We start from the raw sequence: 22437 nt of genomic DNA, 5'->3' as shown, positions 1-22437 counted from the left end.
TCAAAGAACATTTAGGTTGCTATGCATTTTGAATCAAGCTAGTTGTTCTGTCCTTAAGTCTTAAACATCATTCAGGTTGAAGACAGATTTTCTTTATAGAAAATCACAACTTACATATGACTCTAGGAGGAAAACTTGAGCAGTTCAGAAAGCAGCTTATTAACCTAAAGGCAAGTGCAGCTGTGGAGGGCAGATGAAGTATAAGGACTTGTCATTTATGTGGATGCCTGACCCATAAAATTATTATTTACACCTTGGATATTACTCCCTCAGCTATAAAAGCAATTACTGTGTATTCTAATTTTGCTATGTCTTTTGAGTAAGTGATTGGGTTTTTAGAAAGTTCACTATTTTCTTTAATAATTTATACGCCTATATTTTCCCAAGAGAGCATATTCCCCCACTCTATAAATAAAATTCATTTCTTAGGAGAGTGAGATATATCAGCATTAAAAAGCACATCCATAGATTTGATAAAAGTAATAATCATACCCGTACACCCACAACTATTTTGAATTTTTGTGTTTGTATAAGAAATTATCTAGGAAGGGACTTATTTAGACTTCCAGTGGTGTATGTTTAGAGTCATATTACCCTTAAAATAAAAGATACTCTTTGGTGTTTATTCTTAAGTATATCACATTGTGTTAATGTATATGGCTATCTATCAGGCTGTTAAAAAAAAGTGCAGAGTTCAGTTCAGTTCAGTCGCTCAGTCATGTCCGACTCTTTGCGACCCCATGAATCGCAGCACGCCAGGCCTCCCTGTCCATCACCAACTCCTAGAGTTCACTCAGACTCACGTCCATCAAGTCAGTGATGCCATCCAGCCATCTCATCCTCTGTCGTCCCCTTCTTCTCCTGCCCCCAATCCCTCCAAGCATCAGAGTCTTTTCCAATGAGTCAATTCTTTGCATGAGGTGGCCAAAGTACTGGAGTTTCAGCGTTAGTATCATTCCTTCCAAAGAAATCCCAGGGCTGATCTTCAGAATGGACTGGTTGATCTCCTTGCAGTCCAAGGGACTCTCAAAAGTCTTCTCCAGCACCACAGTTTAAAAGCATCAATTCTTCAGTGCTCAGCTTTCTTCACAGTCCAACTCTCACATCCATACATGACCGCAGGAAAAACTATAGCCTTGACTAGACGGACCTTTGTTGCCAAAGTAATGTCTCTGTTTTTCAATATGCTATCTAGGTTGGTCATAACTTTTCTTCCAAGGAGTAAGCATCTTTTAATTTCATGGCTGCAGTCACCATCTGCAGTGATTTTGGAGCCCAGAAAAATAAAGTCTGACACTGTTTCCACTGTTTCCCCATCTATTTCCCATGAAGTGATGTTAATACCATTGTAACTGTTGAATTTAAAACTGAATTTATTTGTTTAATGCTTGTAGAGTATCTAGGTTAATTAGGACCAATTGGTAGCTCAGATGGTAGAGAATCTGCCTGCATTGTAGGAGACTTGGGTTCCATTCCTGGGCTGGGAATATCCTCTGGAGAAGGGAATGGCTACCCATTCCAGTATTCTTGCTTGGAGAAGTCCATGGATAGAGGAGCCTGACAGGTTACAGTGCATAGCGTCACAAAGCATTGGACATGATTAAGCAATTAACACTTTCACTTTTCAAACCTTAATTCTGGTAGAAGAGCTACCTGGAACTATACCAGGGAAGTGGGCATATCATCAGAAAGCAGTAGGGTAACCGAGGGAGCCATGCCTGCTGCTTCTGCCTTTTTTTCTTGACTCTCTGGATGCTCAAGTGTATCATCTTGCCTTTTCTCTCCATTCAATACATGTTCTCATCTCTGAAATTGGGCTCTTGGCTACTATGTTGACAATTCCTCCATTTCTTTACAAAGTAACATATTTAAGAACTACTAAGAGAGTGGGGACTGGGGATCCTATACTGGCCTGGCTATCAGGATCAACCAGGGAGCATCTTCCTTCATGGCCCCCACATCCCAACCTGTCTAAGCCTTCTTGGTGTAATCAACTCTCAAGTTCCTTCTGAATCTAAGTATTACTGTCCATACTAATGAACCAGATGTTGGCCCTTCATGTCGTTTCTTCATCATGATGGTACCTGCAAAAAAAAAAAAAAAAAAAGATTTCTGGGAACAACTCCTGCCACAAGCTTTATTAGATGATCCAACTTCAGGGTTTTTTTTTTTTTTTTTCCCTCTATTTCATTTACTCTTGTTTTATAGACTTGTCTCCAATCTCACACACACACACATACACACATTCTTGATTGGTTCACTAGGATGTGGTTTTCAATAACAACATTGGTAGAAGTGAAAAAAATGGAAAGAAATAGAGGGAACATGCACATGTGCTCATTCTTCTCATCACTCAGCCTGGAGACTGGTTTCTCAGGTAACCTCTCTGATCTTTCTGATCTTGGGCCCATTTCTCCAATGCATTTCTTTGAAACTTAAGCTCAATCTTCCTTTATTCTTCACACACTAAAAGCCTCCCCCTAAAACAAATATAGATCTTTATCTTTCCCTACTAGATTTCAAAAAGTAAAAGTAGAGAGGGAAGAGGAACAGAGGAGATATACTTTTAAAAAACTCTATCAAGGAAAGAACAAAAATAAGAGTTGAATATAATCAGTCAGTTCAGTTCAGTCGCTCAGTCGTGTCCGACTCTTTGTGACCCCATGAATCGCAGCACGCCAGGCCTCCCTGTCCATCACCAACTCCTGGAGTTCACTCAGACTCACGTCCATTGAGTCAGTGATGCCATCCAGCCATCTCATCCTCTGTTGTCCCCTTCTCCACCTGTCCCCAATCTCTCCCAGCATCAGAGTCTTTTCCAATGAGTCAACTCTTCGTATGAGGTGGCCAAATAGTGGAGTTTCAGCTTTAGCATCATTCCTTCCAAAGAAATCCCAGGGCTGATCTCCTTCAGAATGGACTGGTTGGATCTCCTTGCAGTCCAACAGACTCTGAAGAGCCTTCTCCAACACCACACTTCAAAAGCATCAATTCTTCAGTGTATAATAGACCTTTATAAAACATCTATGTGTAGCAGAGAGAGCTCAGCTTGGTGCTCTGTGATGACCTAGATGGGTGGAATGGGGGGTGGTGGGAGGAAGGCTCAAGAGAGAGAGGATATATATATATATATGATACATATATATACATATACATATATATATACACACGTATATATACATACATATATATATGTATATATATATACATATATATATATATATGATATATATATACACCTATAGTACCTGTCATTGTAAAGCAGAAACTAGCACAATATTGTTCTCAATAGTACTCCAAAAAAAAAAAAAAATCAAAACAGAAAAATACCTATATGTGACTGGCAATGTTTGCCATGGAGTTCGTGAAGATGACCAAAACATAGAATTTACTTTAAAGGTGCTCCTGCTCTACTGGGAGAGATGGGCTCATAAAACACAATTAATCATATTAAGGGGTGCAACTTGAAGAATATATGTGATTCTATAGAAATTCATGGGTCTGAAGCAAAAAGAAGTTCTTTGTCCAGCTGCCAGGGCTGTGTGTATGTGTGTTTTCAAAAAAAAGAAACCACAAAGTATCATGGAAAAAAATTGGGGTTTTGGTTTGAATCTTGGCTTTGCTATAATCTGAGTAACTGTGGGAAAGTTACTTAAATTTTCTGAACTTCCATTTTCTCATATGTGAAATAAGGGTAATAATATCCCACTTACATGTTACACAGTTATTATGAAGATTAAATTAGAACATATAAACAAATCATCTAAAACCATTTCTGAAACAAAGTTGGAGCTTCATACACATTTGTTCAATGTAAAGGGATCATTTAAGTTAGTGTTCAAGATGAATTTTCTCATAGAAGTATTGAGATATTTTGTGGTTGTTTAAAAAGGACAACTATTATGGTAAATGTATGCCATTATTTATATCTTATATAGACTTATTGAATGGATTAAGCTATCTTTAATATTTTGATAGTTGGTATGAGTCCAATTTCTAAACACACAGCTTAGAAATAAGCTTTTGAAAAATAAAATATCTCTGACTTGCATATATTTTAAGATTGCCTTAACATGTGATGGAGAAGGAAATGGCACCCCACTCCAGTATTCTTACCTGGAAAATCCCATGGACAGAGGAGCCTGGTAGGCTACAGTCCATGGGATTGCAAAGAGTCAGACACGACTGAGTGACTTCACTTTAAAATGTGATGTCTTCCTTTATGGCAATATTATCTCATTCATAAATTTGAAATTGGTAAGACTTCCCTGGTGGTCCAGTGGTTAAGAATCCGCCTTCCAATGGAGGGAATATGGGTTTGGTCTCTGGTTGAGGAACTATTAATAAGATCCCACAAGCCATCAGGGCTGCAGGCTACAACTAGAGAGAAGTCCATGTACTGCAGTGAGGGAAAGATCCTATGTGCTACAACTAAGACCCACATAGCCAACTAAATGAATAAAATAAAATAAAGAAATCAACTCTACATTTTTAAAAAAAGATGTATAGTCCATTCAGTTCAGTTTAGTCGCTCAGTCATGTCAGACTCTTTGTGACCCCACAAATCACAGCATGCCAGGCCTCCCTGTCCATAGAAAAATAGAAAAAAAAATCTATAAAATCACAGAGGATTAAGTTAATCCTCACTATAGGATATTACTAAGTCTTCAAATTAGAAACATATACCGTTTAATTTTTATAATTAATTTTTCCTTCTATAATCCTTTTGCCAGAATCATTTCTCAATTTAAATGTGAAAGCGGTGCTCTTATCATTCTGATTTTACAGATGAGAAAACTGAGACACACAGAGTTTAACTTGCCCTCGGTATCAATTCTATTTAGTAAAAGACTTGAGATGCTAAACTCAAGCATATTATCAGAGTTTTTGCTGTTCATCACTACAGAGAATAGCCCAGAAGATGGAAAGTTTGAATTATAGCTGCTGCTTTCATTATTTTCTAGAACCTTGTACATACAACAAAAAAACAAGATGGGACAAAACATATTGTTTCTCCATGTTTATAATTTTGTTAGCTTTATCAAACAAATAATAGGATAGATGCTTCCACCAAGAACTGTGTTTAGAAAATTGTCTGCAATATGAGCAAAATATGTAGTTTATATTTAGCTTTTCAGCCTGCAAGTTCATCCGCTTGTTGGTATGCTACACGCAGTGGTTAGACTGGTTGATCATTTTCTGTGCAAGGAGCATTTCTTTCCACCAGAAAACTTCCCTGGATCCTAAATGAAAGAAAAAAATATATTCCCTACTCACGCAGCTTTACATTTTGATAAGAAAACAGAATATCTACATAACCTTCTGAGCAACTCTAACAAGATACCTATTTACAGAAAAATTTAAAGATGTAGAAATTAGATTATCTTGGTGATTTCTCAGAAATTACTGCCAGGAATGAAAGACAAGTAAAGGAAGACGTAAAACTGTCTTTTATTGCAGACTACTCTATTGTCTATGTATGTCTGATGGAATCTACAAAAAACTACTTTACCTGATAAGTAGAATATTAAAGGTATTTCTATTGCCAAAAAGAAAGAAGTAAACATGTTTATTCACAAACAACATGCTCATGTATATAGACACTCTGATGTAAACTACAAAAAAGCAATTAGAACTAATGAATTAGTATACTAAGTTTTCTAAATGTAAGATCAATGTGTTTGCATATACTAGAAACAAACAATTGGAAATCGAAGATCAGGGGAAAAAAATTAAACAGTTTTCTACCTTGATGATGAGTCAGAAGACTTAATATTAAGATAACAATTCTCCCCACATAGTCTTTGAGTGAGTGAGTGAAAGTCTTTAGATTCAATAAAAGTCCCATCAAATGATCAGCAGGAGTTTTCCTTTGGTAGAAATTAATTAGATCATTATAAAATCCACATTAAAATGCAAAGACCTAGAAGAGCCAAAATAGTGTTGGGGCAAAGAATAGATAGAGGAGGAACACTGCCTGATTTCAAGATTTTTATAAGGCTGCTGTAATCAAGAGAGTGTGGCCTAGGTGTTGAGATAGAGCAATAGAGGATGAGTTCAAAGGCCCAGAATAGACTCTTGCAATAAATCCAAATATATGTGGACAACAGATATTTGACAAAGGCAATTAAGAGAAGAACATATGGTCTTCTAAAAAAATCAAGCTTGATAATAAATCTTAGATATATATACTTGGGCAAAAAAAACCTTCCATTCACACCATACACCAGACATAAAATCTAACTCAAAATGGATAAATTAGATCTCAATGTAAAGCCTAAATTTGTAAAACTTCTGGATAAAAACATAAAAAAAAACCTCTTCGTGATCTTGGGATACAGCATATTTTTTAGACGTGACAGCTAAAGTAAAATTCGTTAAATTTAAAAAAATGATAATTGGTCTTGATCAAAATTTAAAGCTTCTGCTCTTTGAAGGACACTTTTATAAAAATGAAGAGATAATTGACAGAGAAGACATTTGCAAAGCATACATCTGATAAAGGACTTGTATCTAGAAGATACGATGAACTCTGAAAACTCAATAAGAAAATCAAAAGCTTAATTTTTCAAATGGGCAAACAACTTGAACAGACCCCTCCCAAAAGAGGATATATGGATGGCAAATAAGCCCATGAAAATATGCTCAACAGCATTAGTCATTATGGAAATGCAAATTAAAACCATAATGAGTAATCATTGCTACTACTATCTAGAAAGGCTAAAATTGGAAAAACTGCCCTCACACACCACATGTTGGTGACAGTGTGAAGAAACTGGATTCTTCACACATTGCTGGTGAGAATTTAAACTGGTATGTGAGTGTGTTAGTGCTCAGTTGTGTCTGACTCTTTGCAACCCCATGGATTGGGGCCTGCAAGGCTCCTCTGTCCATGGGATTTTCCAGGCAAGAATACTGGAGTGGGTAGCCATTTCCTTCTCCAAGGGATCTAGACGGATCGAACCCAGGTCTCCCGCATTGCAGGCAGACTCTTTACCATCTGAGCCACTAGGGAAGACAAATGAAACTGTATATTCATACAAAGACTTATACACAAATGCTTATTTGTAACAGACAAACCAGAAAACAACCCAAATGTCCCTCAAAAGGTGCATTTATAAACAGCTTATGGTGTATCCAGAAAGCCGAATACTACTCAACAATAAATATAAGTCAATTATTGATGCTAAAGCTACATGATGACTCTACAAATAAGTATTCTGAGTGAAAGAGTCTGAGGGGGGAAGGTACACATTGTATGATTCCATATATACAAATATCTAGAAAATGTGAACATTTTAAATATATGTGGTTTTACTGTATGTCCATGATATTTCATTAAACTGCTTTTTTTTTTCTATAAGAATAAAGACTATCTCTTCATACTACTACAGAGTGAGCTCCAGGGTACTTTATTAAATTTTTAGTAATAAAGGTTGGAGAACATAGAGAGAGCATATGCTAACATTCTAAAAGAGAGATAAGAAGAGGGGCATAAATATTACATACATGTATGTAGTTTAGAAAAAAATATGGAGGGATTAACCATTAAAAAGTTGATGGTTAACTATGGAGGGAGTGTTATCTGAGAAAAATGAATATTGCTTAACATTTCTGTACTTGCTGGTGGAGTAATCAAATTTTTTTTAATTTATTTTTTAACAGGGGTATAATTGCTTTACAATGTTGTGTTAGTTTCTGCTATAGTACAGCTATGTGAATCAGCTCTCAGTACAAGAATACCCTCTCTCATGAGTCTGCCTAGCATTCCCCCCATGTCACCTCTCCAGGTCATCACTGAGCACCGAGGTGAGCTCCCTGTGCTGCACACCAGCTTCCCGCTAGCCGTCTGTTTGGCACATGGTATATATATGTCAGTGCTACTCTCTGTTTGTCCCACCCACCCTCTCCTCCCCACTCGCACATCCTCAAGTCCATTGTCTGCCTCTGCATCTCTCTTCCTGCCCAGCAAATAGGCTCATCAGTATCATTGTTTAGATTCCATTTATATGCATTAATATACAATAGCTGCTTTCCTCTTTCTAACTTCACTCTGTATAACAGACTGTAGATTCATCCACATCGGTAAAACTGACCCAATTCCACTTCTTTTTATGGCTAAGTAATATTCCATTGTGTTTACATACCACATCTTCTTTATCCATTCATCTGTCGATGTACCTTTAGGTTGCTTTGGGTATTGTAAATAGCGCTGCAGTGAAAGTTGAGGTACATGTAGCTTTTTGAATTATAGTTTTCTCAGGGTATATGCCCAGAAGAAGGATTGCTGGCTCATATGGCAATTTTATTCCTAGTTTCTTAGGGAACCTCTGTACTGTTCTCCATAGTGATTGTGTCAATTTACATTCCCACCAACAGTGTAGGAAGGGTCCCTTTTTCTACATCCTCTCCAGAATTTATTGTTTGTAGAATTTTTGATGATAGCCACTCTGACTGGTATGAGGTGGTATCTCATTGTAATTTTGATTTGCATTTTTTTCATAATGACTGATGCTGAGAATCTTTTCATGTGTTTGTTGGGCATCTGTATGTCTTTGGAGAAATGTCATTTAAGTCTTCCACTCATTTTTTTGATTGGGTTGTTTGCTTTTTTATATTGAGCTGCTTGTATATTTTGGAGATTAATCCTTTGTCAGTTGCTTCATTTGCAAATATTTTCTCGCATTCTGAGGGTTGTCTTTTCATCTTGTTTATGGTTTCCTTTGCTGTGCAAAAGCTTTTAACTTAATTGGGTCTCATTTGTTTATTTTTATTTATATTTTCATTACTCTAGGAGGTGGGTCAGAAAGATCTTGCTGTGGTTTATGTCAGAGAATGTTTTTCCTGTTTTCCCCTGAATAGTTTTAAATTTTAAGAGTAAACATAGAAATAAGTATGTGACTAATAGGGTAAATAAAACTGGTTATGCAGAAGAAAAGAAAGTAATGTTCACCAGTCTTTATGCCAACAGATATGGGAGCAATATTTATAAATTTATATTGCAAATTTATAAAGGAAAGAAAATGTGCCCCAGTAATTTTACGTCAAGTCAAATTTTCTTCAAAAGAGAGAGATTCTCAGACATGCAGGAACTCAGTGAATGCTGAGCATGCCTTGATAAACATACTTGAAGATAAATTCCTGCTCTCAAAGGTTAGTCAACATAAGGAATTCAGGATTGGAGAAGCCCTAACAAAAATATTGCTAGTGAGCTTTTTAAATTGGACCTAAGTTAATGTGGGAAGTATAGATTCAGAATTGGATATCAATTTTTATTTAAGTTTTACTACGGAAAATATGGTTTAGCTAAACGAACATGGGTGTTGGAGATCTGAGAGCAAGAATTTTCTCTTTTTTTTCATTCATAAGAGATTAACAAATATCATGTAAGGTTGAAATACATAAACATAATGGCCATAACCTTTTAACCTTTCTCAAGCAGTTTAAAAAAATCTGAGTAATCTTTTAGAAACTCTTATTCCTGATGTGAAGAAACAACATTCCAAATTTCATTGAATTTTATATTTTCATGTTTCTTTTTTAAATTAAGTTTGAGTTATAGCAAATTTAGCATTTTCAATGAAAATAGCATGTGTGTGCTTTCTTGTAGATCTACTTATCTATTTTTTTTCTATCCATCCAATTATCTACCTACTTACCCACCCACCTGTCCTTTTGTTTATTTGCATGTATCTGTCTAGGATGACGTTTACCAGAGATTACCAGTGATTATTTGGGCACAGAAGTATTTAGTTCATCGTATGTCCCTTCTATTCATTGTATTTTTTGTGTTATATATTTGTATGATAAATGGGAACCATTTTTATAAAAAGTAAGATTTTGAAAATGGTAGTCAAATTGATCAAAAAACAAACTAGATGTTCCAACCAGTAGAGGAAACGGTGAGTATTATGGACTGAATTGTGTTCTCCAAGATTCATAGGTTGAAGCCCTAACTCCCAATGTGACTGTATTTGGATGCAGGGAGTTTAAGAAGATAATTACAGTTAAATAAGGTCGTAAGTGTGGGGTCCTAATCCAATAGGATTAGTGTCCTTATATGAGGAGGAAGAGACACTGGGAATGTGAGTGCACAGAGGATAGGCTAGGTGAGGATATGCTGAGAGGTCTTACTAGACACCAACCCTGCCAGGCCCTTGATCTTAGACCGAGAATGAAGCAACTGACAAGGAATTAGTATCAAACACAATTGGAGCAACTGAGCATGATATGTAAGTAGAAAAAATAAATAAATATTATACAATGTACATATACACAAATACCTAGAAAATGTCTTTGATACATTAATAAGTGACAAAAGTAAATGTCAGGGTAATACATGCATAGTATGATTCAATTTCTGTTTTAAAGAAAAAGCAAAACAAATTCTGTCTGTACATGTTTTTGTATGTTGGAATAAAGTGATACGTACTAGACTCTTGACATTGATTTCCTTGGGTATGGAACTACTGGGGAAAAGAGCCATTAATTTTTATAATTTATACATTTCTATATTGCTTGAACTGTTACAATAATTATGCATACTTTGGTAATCAAGAAAAAATAGGATGAATAAAAGCTCATATGTTGAAAAATAATGCAAGACATGTTTAATTAGTGTTTGTGTGGTGTATGCATATTGATTTCTATCTGTTTGTCATGTAACCACAAGCACATTGTCAGGGATCCTGAATCTTTCTGTGGTGCTCTTTTTTTCTCTCTAATGCAAATAACATAACAATGTCTCTTCTTGTTTTTCCAGCAGTCATTCTCAATGTATAAATCACTTTGTTTTCAAACCATGACTTTTCTCTATATTCTTGTAAGATTTGTGCATGCATCCACATGGTGGTGCAGTGGTAAATAATCTGTCTGCCAATTCAGGAGATGCAAGAGATGAAGGTTTGATCCATCCCTGGGTCTGGAAGGTCCCCTGGAGAAAGGAATGGCAACCCACTCCAGTATTCTTGCCTGGGATAATCCCATGGACAGAGGAGCTTGGTGGCCTATAGTCCATGGGGTCACAAAGAGTCGGACATGACTGAGCTCACACACACACGCGCGCGCACACACACACACACACACACACGTGTACACACGTGCATTTAAGTGGTTAGAGCCTTTGTTGTGTGTTATATTCTCCATACTGCCTCATTATGGATAGTAGTTAGTATTAGAGGATGAGATGGTTAGATAGCATCACCGACTAAATGGACATGAATTTGAACAAGCTCCAGAAAAAAGTGGAGGACAGAGAAGTCTGGCATGATGCAATCCATGGGGTTACAAAGAGTTGGGGAGGACTTAGTGACAACAACAACAAATTAATATTAGACAGCAAAAAATATAATTTAAACTTGGAAATCCATGTGGTGAAGTATTACTGGGAGATACTTTTCTTTTTCCAAATACAAAGTTCCCTGTCTGAAGAACTGGTAACTTACCTAAAACCATTTTGATGAAGCAGTTACAAAAAGCTCAGGATTAAATAGTTGCCTGTGGAAGGAGAGATGGAATTTATCAAGTCAAACAGGAGCAGGGGTCAGGGGGCCAAGAATTAAAAACAAATGCAAATCTAGGAGCTGTTATTTTAAAAGCAAAGAAAAGTAGGTTACACAAGCCATTTCCATTTTTAAATGTTACCCTTCTGGTGGTGTGGGGGAAACCTTTGCCCACTTGTCCTTTTTTTTGCTAAAGATGCTGTTTTTCCACGGAGGCAAAGAGTAATATTTGAGGAAGAGGTTTTACAGATGCAATTACAGCAAGACACTAAAGCTCAGGTTTGCACGTGGGTAAACACGTGCTTTCTCACCCAGAGAAAAGTTTAACTTGGCAGCCTTTGCTACAAAGCATGACTCTGATTCTCAAGGAAGCCAAGACTACAGAAACCCAAGTCATCTCCAAAAATAACACCAAAATTAGAACCTTGAAACTCCTCTCACTGACTGGCCATGCTGGGAATGATGAGACTCTAGTCCTGAAGACCTGCAAAGCTACTAAACCCTCCACTTGTGCATCAAGACTTCACTTGGCCTCTCAGCCTGTAGAAGAGCCTGCATTCTGGGCTTGAGTTTGGAGGATTAGTTATTTAAATATCTCTAGAAGCTTCTAGAAAAAAATATAGAAGAGTATCTTTGAAAACTTGACTAGGCAAAGATTTCTAGGACAAATAATTAGCAAATTGAACTTCATCAACATATGCAAAATTGATTATCAGAAAATACCCAGGATATAGGTTTCTCAAAAAAACTAAAAATAGAACTACTATTTGATCCTGCAATTTCACTTCTTGATATTGATCCAAATTAAATGAAGGCACAAACTCAAAAAAAGATATAGGTAGGCACCTCCATGTTCACTGCAGCATTATTTACCATAGCCAAGAAATGGAAGCAACTTAAGTGTCCATTGATAGGTGAATGGATAGAGAAAATGTGTGTGTATGTGTGTGTGTATACACACATTGAAATATACAATGAAATATCATCCAGCCATAAAACAAGAAGGAAATCTTGCCACATGTGACAACATGGGTGGACACATAGGTTGTTTTCATGTCTACTAAAACTTGAGGGCATCATGCTAAATGAAATGTCAGAGAAAAATACTGTATTATCTCACTTTCATATGGAATCAGGAAGAAAGAAAGCAAAGAAGAGAGGAAGGGAGGAAGGAAGGAAGAAAAAAGAACAAGAAACCTGAACTCATAGGTACAGAGAACACACATTGGTGGTTGCTAGAGATAGGGGGTGAGGTGGGGTAAAATGGGTGGATGTGGTCAAAAGTACAAACTCTCAGTTACGAAGTAAACCATGGCAATGTAATGTGAAGCAGCATGGTTACTGTGATTAGTAATACCATATTTTATATTCGAAAGCTGCTCAGGGAGTAGATCTTAAAAGTCATTAATAAAAGTTACTATGGATACTATTTCCCTTGCATACTATTATTTATTTTTCATGAAATTTTGGATTTGTCTAATATTTTAAAGAAACAGAAGCAAAAGCATCCTACATGTTGATGAGAACAAGTTTTATTTTTTCCTGGTCTTATACAAGAGAGTGACACAGGAATTCATTAGACCTCTGGATAATTGTTTATAATTTAGTCCAACTGTGTACATATGTGTATTAGTTGCTCAGTCAGGTCTGACTCTTTGCGACCCCATGGACTGTAGCCTGCTAGGCTCCTCTGTCCATGGAATTCTCCAGGCAAGAACACTGGAGTGGGTTGCCATCAGTTTATGACAATGTAAGGTGAAGGTCTAGTAATCAGACTAGTCATCAGACTGCAAAAGGCCCTGGGGACACAGGCAGCCCTCTTGTATAATTTTTTTGGCATCTTTCTCAGCAGTGAGCATTAGAGTGACAGATGAGGAATCAGGTACTGAACTCAGAGACCTTTAGGCAGCAGCGATGTCCAGCCACTGAGATTACTCCCGCGGCCACCAGCCTAGACAGTGAAGAGGGAAGAAAGCTTCTTGTGGGGTCCTTTGTGAGCCAGCTTTGTTGTCGTCGCCTTATATTAACTTCTCTAAGTTTCCTGGGATTGGCAGAATGAGGCCACCCTTGGGGTGAATCTCCTTTTCCCCTGGTGCATTTTATTACAAGTTATGTGAACCACTGAGAGTCGATAAGGAATTTACTTAATTGTGGCTAAAATATATTTTTTACTCCAAAAAGCAAGGAATTGGCTCCACAGGAGCTGGATCCTTCATATCTGTGACTGAGCTAAGACTCAGTGTGGAAACCCACATGCATTCTATGGCTGGAGCTTGCCTAGTTTGCGGTAGAGCTAGGGGGCCTTTTTCCACACAGAGTCACTGTTGTACTTGACTTGGTCCTGCCATTTTAACCTGGTGGAATCCTATGCCCACCCCCATACTTCACCAATCACACTTGTGGGTGTTAATTCTCTTTAGTCGTGTCCAACTCTGAGCGATCCTACAGACTGTAGCCCACCAGGCTCCTCTTCCACGGGATTCTCCAGGCAAGAATATTGAAACGGGTTGCCATGCCCTCCTCCAGGGGATCTTCCCAACCCAGGGACTGAGCCCACGTTTTCTTATGTCTCCTGCATTGGCAGGCATATTCTTTACCACTAGTTCTCCTGGGAAGCCCATCAATCACACTATTAGACTTCTGCAAATAAAATACTACTCACTTAAAGAGAAAGTGTAGAATGGATATTTGTGAACTTCCCAGGAAATTTTGTCACTAACTCCTCAGTTTACAGAAGCCTCTCATCTTCTCTAAATAGAAATCCCTGGCAGGCTGCAAAGAGCTAGGATTTAGCTCTGCAAACACATTTGTGTTGGAATTGAAAACAAAATTGAGAATGATGTAGCTGGTGTGCAGAAAGCAGACTCATGACACCACCATGATGTGGCCATTCAGGGAAGTGCTGCCTGGGGAATCTTAGCACTAAGGATGTAATGAGCTGGATGGAACCACAGCAAAAGGTCCGACAGGCATATGAAAGGAAGCTTCAAATGCATGCCCCATGATACATGAAGTGCTCTTTATTCTGGCCCAATAGACAGTCTCCCTGCAAAACCAGACTTTGGTAAAGTCAATTTCACATGTGAGTTAGCCTCTGCAATCTTTTCCATATGTGAGTTAGGCTGGGCAGTCTTTCCCAGAGTTAAGGTTCAATTTTCAGGGTAAAAGCTTATAATTTTGAAATAATGACAATAACTTGAATCACCCTGCTTCTACCTTTCTGAATACCTGAGGTCCTGGGACCCAAGGGTAAAAACCATCTGTTTAACCACAAAAACCGTCAGCAGCATGAGGAGAAGGAGAGGCAGGTCACGGACTCTCCTAGGGATGGGAGCTGCTTTTCAGGTCAGAGAAGTCCCAGCACTGAGCATGGGTCCTGTTACAAATGTGGTTAATTCACAGGTACTGAACTGAGCTGAGCCAGAGCTTGAGCTAAGGTCCTTTAACTAGAAATTCTTGCCTCTTTGCATGAAACCAGGGAAAATAACATAACTCAGCATGCAAGTTTGTTGTAAACATTTCATAAGAAAGCACTTCATAAACTACAAAAGACTACTCTGGAAATATCAGGGATGATGATGGGTAATGAATGGGCTGGTGACAAATATGATGACATTGAGCAAAACAATGATGATACTATTAAAAAGATTCTCATGTCTGACTATGAGCCCCTAGACTGTGCTGATGTTACTATTATTTCCACAGTTGGGGCCCTACCAATAAGACACCATACCAGGATACTGTATGTGGCAAGGACACTGTAAAAGGGCTCTTGTCTGCTGGTACTGGTTTTCTTTTTGTGAATGAAGAGAAAGCTACAGCTTCCAGGATTGCCAATCAATGACATTTTGATTACCTCCCAATTTGTTTCTTCCATCCCATTTAGTAATGTTCTATATTTGTATGTTTTTTTTGAAAGAGGTACACCCCACTTCTGGGAAAAAAAAAATCTAGGGTTGGACAAGTTGCTTTAATCCAATTGGTGCCAATGAGAAATGTCAAATGATTATGTTTACTGTCTTTGTACCAATTTGGCATGAATAAGGTTACATGCTAAGCCTGAGCTCTAGCAATTCATTAAACTAGGAAAAATTAAGATATTTTTCTTTTTCTTTTATGTCATGTCTCTACTTCCCAACTCACACACATCACATAAACAACCATAAGGCATTTATCTCTTTATATGCCAATGCAAAAATTGAAAGAGAAAACTAATTTCCAGTAAAATATAATCTCTTATATTAACTCATTGTGGGGCTTTCAAACAGCCTTAAAACAACGCTGAGGTAGATAAGACCAACATATTATTCACTTTATTCAAGGGAGAGAAACAAAGGTCTTAGTATTTAATGTAACAATTTAAAATCAAGATGGTGTTAATTGGGAAAACAAAGGCTGAAGCACTTGTATTCTAAGAGTACTGTCAGCTCTCTTCTCAAGCATTTGGTTTCTTGCAAAATAGGAATCAAAGTTAAATAAAATCTGGTAGGAAGGGCCACATTAATACCAGACATCCATCAATGGACTGCAACTTTGCACTCTTTAGAGGAATTATAATAAATTTTTTTAAAATTTAGATTAGAATGTAAAGCCTATCTACTAAATGAAAAATAAAGGACCAAAGAGGGCTGGATGCTTCTCCAGACAAGTCCGTGAAATCAATGTCAAGGTCATTGCTTTATGCCCAAATTGTAAGGACCCGGTAGTGGGCGGTGAGGTATGTTCAGAAGCAGGAAGGGGCGGTTCCAAGATGGCAGAAGAATAGGACAGGGAGAGCACTTTATCACCCACAAATTCACCAAAGGATCATTTGGATGCTGAGCAACTCCCACAAAACAACTTCTGAATGCTGGTGGAGGGCACCAAGCACCCAGAAAGGCAGCCCATTCTCTTCAAAAGGAGGTAGGACAAACTATAAAAGACAAAAAGAGAGACAAAAGAGTTAGGGATGGAGACCCATCCTGGGCAGGGAGTCATGAAGGAGGAGAAGGAAACAGTAGGAAACCCTCTCACAGGTGGATCTGTGGGGAGTTTTGGAATCTCAGAGGGCACCACAACTGGGAGGGGAAAAAAACAAAACCCACAGAATAGGTGTCTAACTGCAACTGCCAGTGGAGAAGTAGCCCAGACGCTCACATCCACCACCAGCGAGCGGGGGCTGGACAGGGAGGTGTGGGCAGCATCAACGGTCCTTAGGGTGAGGACTGGGCCTGAATGCCCTGAGGACAATCTGAGGGAGCTAACCCAATCTGAGATAGCACCCCAAACTGTAGGATCAGCAGAGAGAAAAAAAATGAGAACTTTCCTGCGAAAGGCTCTAACTCACAGCCTGGCCACTCACAGAACAAAGGATTGAGCGAATACCACATGAGAGATAGCTAGCTGCATACAGGCCCCTCCCCCCACCTCCCCCACCAGAGGCAGAGAGGCAGGCCTGCGCCAGAAGGCAAGAAGCTGCACCAGTCTCGGCCCAAGAGACCAGCATCCTCCACCAAACTGTGAGCAGACTCTCCATTGCTCACCACGTCTTCCTGGGACCCTGGATGGTTGACATCTGCCAGGAGGGTTGCAGCCAGAGATCAGCTCCCCAGAGGAGATACACGGCACACCTGAGACAGTGCTCTCCCGGCGCACCTGGGAAGCTGAGCGGCCAAACCAGGGAGGTGATTAAGACACACGGTCCACCTGGGACAGTCCTCTTGCCAAGCACCTGGTTGCCTGAGGTGCTCGGCCGTGGAAAGGGCACAAAACGCGTGCCCAACCAAGTCTGTGCCCTTGTGGAGTATCAGAGAACCTGAACCTGAGTGACTTAGACCTGGGAAGTGCATGAAACCCAGGGCCCGCTTTGGATCATGCCCTGCAGAGCACCCTGGAGCCTGAGCAGTGTAGACCCAGAAAGCACATGCCAGTGTGAGCTGGGGCAAACCCACTGTGATCCATACACTGCAAGAACTCCCCACACATGCCAATGATATTTGTTTGCAGTGTTCCTCCCTCCCCACAAAACAACTGAACAAATGAGCCTAAATAAGTGACCACCTTTGCCCCTTGTGTCAGGGCAATAATTAGACACCAAAGCAACTTGCAAAAAGAGGAAGCCAAAATAAACAAGAGGGAACCACTCTGGAAGTGACAGGTGCAACAGGTTAAAACCCTGTAGTTAACATTGACTAAGCATTGGAGGGGGCCTATAGACCTTGAGAATCCCAGGGATGGGGAAGTATGGTGAGCTGCCATCTATGGGGTCGCAGAGAGTCAGACATGACTGAAACGACTTAGCAGCAGCAGCATAGACCTTGAGAACAAGTAAAAGCTGAAACAAGGAACTATCTGAAACTGAACTGATCCCACACTGCCTACAACAGCTCCAGAGAAATTCCTAGATATATTTTTACTATTATCACTTTTTAATTTTTTAAATTTAAGTTCATTACTCCTTTAATTTTCACTTTTATAACCTATTACTTGCAAAAAAAAGACACCATTTTTAAAGCAAATTTCATATATATTTTTAATAATTTTTGTGATTGATTTTGTTTTGTATTTTTAATATTGTATTTTTGAGAGTCTAAACTCTACTCTCAGAGAAAGCAATGGCACCCCACTCCAGTATTCTTGCCTGGAAAATCCCATGGATGGAGGAGTCTGGTGGGCTGCAGTCCATGGGGTCACTAAGAGTCAGAGACGACTGAGTGACTTCACTTTCACTTTTCACTTCTATGCATTGGAGAAGGAAATGGCAACCACTCCATGTTCTTGCCTGGAGAATCCCAGGGATGGGGGAGCCTGGTGGGCTGCCATCTATGGGGTCGCATAGAGTCGGACACAACTGAAGCGACTTAGTGGCAGTAGCAGCAACCTCTACTCTAGATTTTTAATCTTTGCTTTTTGGTATTATCAATTTTATGCCTTTAAGAATCTAAATACCTTTCTGTATCCATTTTCACTAAGAGGTGTGATTAGTGGTTTGATTGCTCTCTACTCTTTTGACTCTCCCTTTTCTCCCCCAGGTAACCTCTATCTCCTCCCTCCCCCTTCTCTTCTCTACTTAACTCTGTGAATCTCTCTGGGTGTTCTGGGCTGTGGAGAACACTTAGGGAACTGATTACTGGCTAGATTGGTCTTTCCCCTTTTGACTCCTCCCTCTTCTCCTCCTGGTCACCTCTATCTCCCTCCTCCCTCTTCTCTTCTCTATGTAACTCTATGAATCTCTCTGGGTGTTCCAGACTGTGGAGAGCACTTAGGGAACTGATTACTGGCTAGATTTCTCTCCCCCCTTTTGACTCTCCATCTTCTCCTCCTGGTCACCTCTATCTCCCTCCTCCCTCTTCTATTCTCCATGTAACTCTCTGAACTTCTCTGGGTGTCCCTCACTGTGGAGAATTGTTTCACCATTAACCTAGATGTTTTATCATCTGCTGTATGGGTGGAAAAGTCTTGAGGTTATTGTAAGAATAAGACAGAAAGCCAGAGGCAGGAGGCTTAACTCCAAAACTTAAGAACATCAGAGAACTCCTAATTCCAGGGAACATTAATAGACAAGAGTTCATCCAAAAGCCTCCATACACTGAAATCAAGCTCCACCCAAGAGCCAACAAGTTCCAGAACAAGACATACTATGCTAATTCTCCAGCAAAGCAGGAACACAACCCTGAGCATTAAAAGACAGGATGCCCAAAGCCATACCAAATCCATGGATACCCCAAAACTCACTAGTGGACACTTCATTGCACTTCAGAGAGAAGAGATCCAGCTTCACCCACCAGAAGACAAAAGCAAGCTTCTGTAACAGGAAACCTTGACAAGCCACTAGTCCAACCTCACTCACAGGGAGCAGGCTCCACAGTAAGGAGGAACCACAAACTTGCAGCCTACAGAAAGGGCACCCCAAACACAGCAATCTAAACAAAATGAAAAGGCAGAGAAGTATTCAGCAGGTGAAGGAACATGATAAATGCCCACCAAACCAAGCAAAAGAGGAGGAGATAGGGAGTCTACATGAAAAAGAATTAAGAATAATGATAATAAAGATGATCCAAAATCTTGAAAACAAAATGGAGTTACAGATAAATAGATTAGAGACAAGGATTGAGAAGATGCAAGAAAAGTTTAACAAGGACCTTGAAGAAATGAAGAGTCAATCAATAATGAATAATGCAATAACTAAGATCAAAAGCACTCTGGAGGGAACCAACAGTAGAGTAACTGAAGCAGAAGGTAGGATAAGTGAGGTGGAAGATAGAATGGTGGAAATAAATAAAGCAGAGAGGAAAAAAGAAAAAAGAATTAAAAGAAAAGAGGACAACCTCAGAGACCTCTGGGGCAATGTTAAACGTCCCAACATTTGAATCATAGGAGTCCTAGAAGAAGAAGACAAAAAGAAAGGCCATGAAAAAATACTTGAGGAGATAATAGTTGAAAACTTCCCTAAAATGGGGAAGGAAATAGCCACCCAAGTCCAAGAAACCCAGAGAGTCCCAAACAGGATAAACCCAAGGCAAAACACACCAAGACACATATTAATCAAACTAATGAAGATCAAATACAAAGAGGAAATATTAAAAGCAGCAAGGGAAAAGCAACAAATAACACACAAGGGGATCCCCATAAGGATAACAGCTGATCTTTCAACAGAAATTCTTCAGGCTAGAAGGAATGGCAGAACATACTTACAATGATGAATGAGAAAAACCTACGGGTTGTAATCCCTTGCTGGGATTACTATACCCAGTGAGGATCTCATTCAGATATAAAGGAGAAATCAAAAGCTTTACATACAAGCAAAAGTTGAGAGAATTCAGTGCCACCAAACCAGCTCTTCAGCAAATCTAAAGGATCTTCTCTAGACAGGAAACACAGAAAAGGTTTATAAACTTGAACCCAAAACAACAAAGTAAATGGCAATGTGATTGAACTTATCAGTAATTACCTTAAATGTAAATGGGTTGAATTCCCCAACCAAAAGCCAAAGACTGGCTGAATGGATACAAAAACAAGACCCTTATGTATGTTGTCTACAAGAGACCCACCTCAAACCAAAGGACACATACTGACTGAAAGTGAAGGGATGGAAAAAGATATTTCACGCAAATGGAGACCAAAAGAAAGCAGGAGTAGCAATACTTGTATCACATAAATAGACTTTGAAATAAAGGCTGTGAAATGAGACAAAGAAGGATCAAGCCAAGAAGATGATATAACAATTATGAATATATATGCACCCAACACAGGAGCACCTCAATACGTAAGACAAATGCTAACAAGTAGAAATGGGGAAATTAACAGTAACACAATAATAGTGGGAGACTTTAATACCCAACTCGCACCTATGGATAGATCAACCAAACAGTAAATTAGCAAGGAAACACAAACTTTAAATGATACAATGGACCAGTTAGACCTAATTGATATCTATAGGACATTTCACCCCAAAATAATGAATTTCACCTTTTTATCAAGTGCACACAGAAGATTCTCCAGGATAGATCACATCCTGGGCCATAAATCTAGCCGTGGTAAATTAAAAAAAAAAAATTTTTGAAATCATTTCAAGCATCTTTTCTGATCACAATGCCATAAGATTAGATGTCAACTACATGAAAAAGGCTATTAAAAATACAAACATATGAAGGCTAAATAACATACTTCTGAATAACCAACAAATCATGGAAGAAATCAAAAAGGAAATCAAAATATGCATAGAAACAAATGAAAATGAAAACACGACAACCCAAAACCTATGGGATTCAGTAAAAGCAGTGCTAAGGGGAAGGTTCCTAGCATTACAAGCTTACCTCAAGAAACAAGAGAAAAATCAAATAAATAACCTAACTTTACACCTAAAGCAACTAGAAAAAGAAGAAATGAAAAACCTCAGGGTTAGTAGAAGGAAAGAAATCATAAAAATTAGGGCAGAAATAAATGAAAAAGAAACAAAGGAGACTATAGCAAAAAATCAACAAAACTAAAAGCTGGTTCTTTGAGAAGATAAATAAAATAGACAAACTGTTAGCCAGACTCATCAAGGAAAAAAAGGAGAAGAATCAAATCAATAAAATTATAAATTAAAATGGAGAAATCACAAAAGACAACACAAAAATACAAAGGATCATAAGAGACTTCTATAAGCAACTATATGCCAATAAAATGGACAACTTGGAAGAAATGGATGAATTCTTAGGAAAGTATAACCTTCCAAAACTGAACCAGGAAGAAATAGAAAATCTTAACAGACTCATCACAAGCATGGAAATAGAAACTGTAATCAAAAATCTTCTAACAAACAAAAGCCCAGGACCAGACGGCTTCACAGGTGAATTCTACCAAATATTTAGAGAAGAGCTAACACCTATCCTACTCAAACTCTTCCAGGAAATTGCAGAGGAAGGTAAACTCCCAAACTCATTCTATGAGGCCACTATCACCCTAATACCAAAACCAGACAGAGATGCCACAAAAAAAGAAAACTACAGGCAATATCACTGATGAATATAGATGCAAAAATCCTAAACAAAATTCTAGCAAACAGAATCCAACAACATATTAAAAAGATCATACATCATGACCAAGTGGGCTTTATCCCAAGGATGCAAGGATTCTTTAATATTCAGAAATCAATCAGTGTGATATACCACATTAACAAATTGAAGGATAAAAACCATATGATTATCTCAATAGATGCAGAGCACATTTATGATAAAAACTCTCCAGAAAGCAGGCATAGAAGGACATACTCAACATAATAAAAGCCATATATGATAAACCCACAGCAAACATTATCCTCAATGGTGAAAAACTGAAAGCATTTCCGCTAAAGTCAGGACCAAGACAAGGGTGCCTACTCTCACCACTACTATTCAACATAGTTTTGGAAGTTTTAGCCACAGCAATCAGAGAAGAAAAAGAAATAAAAGAAATCCAGATTAGAAAAGAAGTA

At 38.5% G+C, this 22437-nt stretch overlaps 1 long non-coding RNA gene across 1 annotated transcript; it reads right to left on the bottom strand.

The window, feature by feature from the left end:
• Window positions 1-1412: 1412 nt before the first annotated feature.
• Window positions 1413-17113, bottom strand: LOC129653919 (uncharacterized). Its single transcript, XR_008715280.1, has 3 exons — window positions 17024-17113; window positions 11445-11496; window positions 1413-2084 (listed from the first exon to the last, which is right to left on the bottom strand). It is a non-coding gene; the product is annotated as an uncharacterized LOC129653919 (long non-coding RNA).
• Between the last annotated feature and the right edge of the window lie 5324 nt (window positions 17114-22437).

This window comes from Bubalus kerabau, chromosome 5, assembly GCF_029407905.1.
Source record: "Bubalus kerabau isolate K-KA32 ecotype Philippines breed swamp buffalo chromosome 5, PCC_UOA_SB_1v2, whole genome shotgun sequence".
NCBI lineage: Eukaryota > Metazoa > Chordata > Mammalia > Artiodactyla > Bovidae > Bubalus > Bubalus kerabau.
This window is presented reverse-complemented; position numbering and strand designations above follow the sequence as displayed.